The sequence below is a fragment of the Octopus bimaculoides genome, chromosome 23 (genome assembly GCF_001194135.2).
Source record: "Octopus bimaculoides isolate UCB-OBI-ISO-001 chromosome 23, ASM119413v2, whole genome shotgun sequence".
Lineage (NCBI taxonomy): Eukaryota > Metazoa > Mollusca > Cephalopoda > Octopoda > Octopodidae > Octopus > Octopus bimaculoides.
The window spans coordinates 37,594,539-37,599,327 of record NC_069003.1 but is presented as its reverse complement, the minus strand read 5'-3'; positions in this window follow the sequence as shown (position 1 = coordinate 37,599,327).

Genomic DNA, 4,789 nt, shown 5'->3' with positions numbered 1-4,789 from the left:
GCCTGGCACGTACTCACGGCACCAGGAACGTACTTCCAGCCCCGGTCACATATTTACGGCCCCAGGCACGTTCCTGTGGCCCTAGGCACGTTCCTGTGGCCCTAGGCACGTACTTGCGGCCACAGGCACGTAGTTTTGACTTGAGCCACGTTTTTGAGACGCCGGACATGTTCTTGCGGCGCCAGGCACGTTCTTGCGGCGCCGGGCCCGTTCTTGCGGTACCGGGTACATTCTTGAAGCTCCGGGTGTGTTCTTGTGGTGCCGGGAACGTTCTTGCGGCGATGGGAACGTTATTGCAGCGCCGGGCACGTATTTACGGCCCCGGAAGCGTACTTGCGGCCACAGGCACGTAGTTACTGCTCCAGGCACGTAGTAACGGCCCCGGGAACGTAGTTATGCCCTGGGCACGTTCTTGCAGAACCAGCTACGTTCTTGCGGCCCACGAACATTGTTGCAGCCATGGGCAGGTTCTTGCGGAGACAGGCACATACTTGCGGCCCAAAGCATGTTCTTGCGGGGCCAGACACGTTTTTACATTTCCAGGCATGTTCTTGCGGCCCCAGGCACGTTCTTGTGGATCCAGGCACGTTCTTGTGGTGCTGGCCAGGTTGTTGCAGCGCCGGGCACGTTCTTGGAGTACCGGGCACTTTCTTGCGGCGCCGAGCACGTACTTACGGCCCCAGGCCCGTACATACGGCTCGTACATACGGCCTGTACATACGTGCCCGGCGAAGAATGTACCTTTTGCCGCAACAATGTGCAAGAACGTACGTTCGTTCGTTCGTTCGTTCGGTCGTTCGTGCGTACGTATGTAAGTACGTTCGTTCGTTATTTTGTTCGTACGAACGTACGTTCCTACGTTCGTTCTTTCGTTCGTTCGTTCGTTCCTACGTACTTACGTACGTACGTTCGTTCGTTCGTTCGTTCGATCGTACATACGTAATTACGTACGTACGATATTTAGTTCGTACGTACGTAAGTTCATTCGTTAGTTCGTTCGTACTTACGTACGTATGTTTGTTCGTTCATTCCTTCGTTCGTACGTTCGTTCATTCATTCGTTCTTTCGCTCGTACGTTCTTTCGTTATTTCCTACCTACGTGCGTACGCACGTCCACTCGTTCATACGTTCGTTTGTTCCTTCGTTCGTACATACGTATGTACGTACGTACGTACGTACGTTCGTTCGTTCAATCGTTCTTTCGTTCGTACGTTCATTCGTTTGTTCGTCCATTCGTACGTACGTTCGTTCGGTCGTTCCTACGTACGTATGTACGTTCGTTCGTTCGTTTGTTGGTACGAACGTACGTACACACGTATGTTTGTACGTATGTTTGTACGTTCGTTCCTACGTACGTTCGTTCGTTCGTTCGTCCGTCCGTACGTACGTAAGAACGTTCGTTTGTTCGTACGTACGTACGTTCGTATGTCCGTTCTTTCCTTCGTACGTACGTTCGTTCGTTTGTTCGTACGCACGTTTGTTTGTTCATACATACGTTCGTTCGTTTTTACGTACGTACGTTCGTTCTTAGGTACGTACGTTCTTTCGTTATTTCCTGCCTACGTAATACGTACGTTCGTTCGTTCGTTCCTTCGTACGTACGTTCGTTCGTTCGGTCGTAATTACGTACGTACGTTTATTCCTTCGTTCGTTCGATCGTCCTTTCTTACGTACGTACGTATGTTCGTTTGTTCGTTCATTCCTTCGTTCGTACGTTCGTTCGTACGTTCGTTCGTAAGTATGTACGTACGTTTATTCGTTTGTTTGTTTCTTCGTACGTACGTACGTTCGTTCGATCATACGTACGTTCGTCCGTTCGTACGTACGTTTGTACGTTCGTACGTACGTACGTTCTTTCGTTATTTCGTGCCTACGTAATACGTACATACGTTTGTTCGTTCCTTCGTTCGTGCATTCGGTCGTAATTACGTACGTACGTTTATTCTTTTGTTCGTTCCTTCATTCTTATGTACGTACGAATGTTTGTTCATTCGTTCGTTCGTACGTTCGTTCATTCATTCGTTCGTTCATACGTTCTTTCGTTATTTCCTACGTACGTTCGTACAAACGTTCGATCGTTCGTTCGTACGTTCGTTTGTTCCTTCGTTCGTTCGTACGTACGTTCGATTGTACGTTCGTTCGTTCAATCGTTCTTTCGTACGTATGTTCGTTCGATCGTTTGTTTTTTCGTTCGTTCGTTAGTTCGGTCGTCTATTCGTACGTACGTACGTTCGTTCGTTCGTACGTACTATGCACGTATGTACGTACGTACGTTCGATTGTACGTTCGTTCGTTCAATCGTTCTTTCGATCGTACGTTCGTCCGTTTGTACGTTCGTCCGTTTGTACGCACGTGTGGTCTTTCGTTCGTACGACCGTAACTACTTATGTACGTACGTTCGTTCGTTCGTTCTTTCGCTCATTCGTACGTACGTATGATCGTTCGTTAATTCGTTCGTTCGTACTTTCGTAAGTACGTTCGTTCTTTAATTCGTTCGATTGTTCTTTTGTACGTACATACGTTCGTTTGTTCGTTCGTTAGCACGTACGTACGTACGTTCGTACGTTCTTTCGTTCATTCGTACGTACGTACGTACGATCGTTCGTTAATTCGGTCGTTCTTATTTACGTAAGTACGTTTGATCATTAATTCGTTCAATTGTGCGTTCGTACGTACGTTCATTCGTTCGTACCTTCGTTCCTACGTACGTTCGTTCGTACCAACGTACGTATATATGTACATTCGTTCGTACTTACGTACGTGCGTTCGTTCGGTCGTTTATACGTACGTATGTACGTTTGTTCTTTCCCTCCTTCGCACGTACGTTCGTTCGTTTGTTTGTACGTATGCACGTTTGTTCGTTCATACGTACGCTCGTTCGTTTTTACGTACGTACGTTCGTTCTTAGGTACGTACGTTATTTCGTTATTTCCTGCCTACGTAATACGTACGTTCATTCGTTCGTTCATTCCTACGTACGTATGTTCGTTCGTTCATCGTAATTACGCACGTACGTTTATTCGTTTGTTCGTTCCGTTCGTTCGTATGTTTGTTCGATCGTTCATTCGTTCGTTCGTACGTTCATTCATTCGTTCTTTCGCTCGTACGTTCTTTCGTTATTTCCTAGGTACGTACGCACGTTCAATCGTTCGTACGTTCGTTTGTTCCTTCGTTCGTTCGTACGTACGTATATACGTACGTACGTTCGATTGTACGTTCGTTCGATTGTACGTTCGTTCGTTCAATCGTTCTTTCGTTCGTACGTTCGTTCGTTTGTTCGTTCGTTCGTATGTTCGTTCGATCTTTCATTTTTTCGTTCGTTCGTCAATTCGTTCGTCCATTCGTACGTACGTTCGTTCGGTCGTTCGTACGTACGTATGTACGCTCGTTCGTTCGTTTGTTCGTACGAAAGTAACAACGTACATACGCAAGTTCGTTCGTTCTTTCGTTCGCTCGTTCTTTCGTTCATTCTTACGTACGTACGTACGTACCATCGTTCCTTAATTCGTTTGTTCATACTTACGTTCGTTCGTACGTACGTTCTTTCGTTATTTCCTGCCTACGTAATACGTACGTTTGTTCGATTGTTCGTTCGTACTCACGTACGTACGTACGTTCTTTCGTTTCTTCGTTCGTACGTACGTACGATCTACCGTTAATTCCTCCCTACGTAATACGTACTTTCGTTCGTACTTCTTTCGTTATTTCCTGCCTACGTACGTACGTTTGTTCGTACCTACTTACGTTCTTTCTTTATTTCTTACCTGCATACGTACGTTCGTTCGATCGTTCATACGTACGTACGTACGTACGAAAGTTCTTTCGTTCGTACGTACGTATGTATATATTTACGTTCATTCGTTCGTACGTACGTTCGTTCGTTCGTTCATACGTACGTTCGTTCGGTCGTACGTTCGTTCGTTTGTACGTTCGTTTGTTCGTACGTACGTACGTTCTTTCGTTATTTCTTAATTGCGTACGTTCGTTCGTTCGTTGAATCGTTCGTACTTACGTACGTACTTTCGTCCTTTCATTAGTTCGTACATACGTACGTACGTTCGTTCGATCGTTCATACGTACGTACGTACGTAAATTCATTCGTTCGTCCGTACGTACGAACGTAAGTACGTTCGTTCCTTCATTCGTACGTTTGTTCGTTCTTTCCTTCCTACGAACCTTCGTTCGGTCGTAAGTACGTACGTACGTTTATTCGTTTTTTGTTCGTTCGAATGTACGTACGTTCGTTCGTTCATACGTACTTTCTTTCGTTCTTTCCTGCCTACGTAATACGTATGTACGTTCGTTCGTTCCTTCGTACGTACGTTCGTTCCGTCGTAATTACGTAGTACGTTTATTCGTTTGTTCGTTCGTTCGTTCGTTCTTACGTACATTCGTACGTTCTTTCGTTATTTCCTACCTACTTACGTACGCACGTTCGTCCGTTCGTTCGTACGTTCGTACGTTCCTTCGTTCGTACGTACGTATGTACGTACGTACTTTCGATTGTACGTTCGTTCGTTCAATCGTTCTTTTGTTCATACGTTCGTTCGTTCTTTTATTCGTTCGTTCGTTCGTTCTTACGTATGTTCGTTCGTTCTTTTATTCGTTCGTTCGTTCGTTCTTACGTATGTTCGTTCGATCTTTCGTTCGTTCGTTGGTTCGTTCTTCCAGTTGTACGTACGTTCGTTCGGTCGTTCCTACGTACGTACGAAAGAAAGATCGAACGAATAAACGAACGTACGTACGTACGTGTGCACGTACGTACGAACGAACGAACGAGCCATCGAAA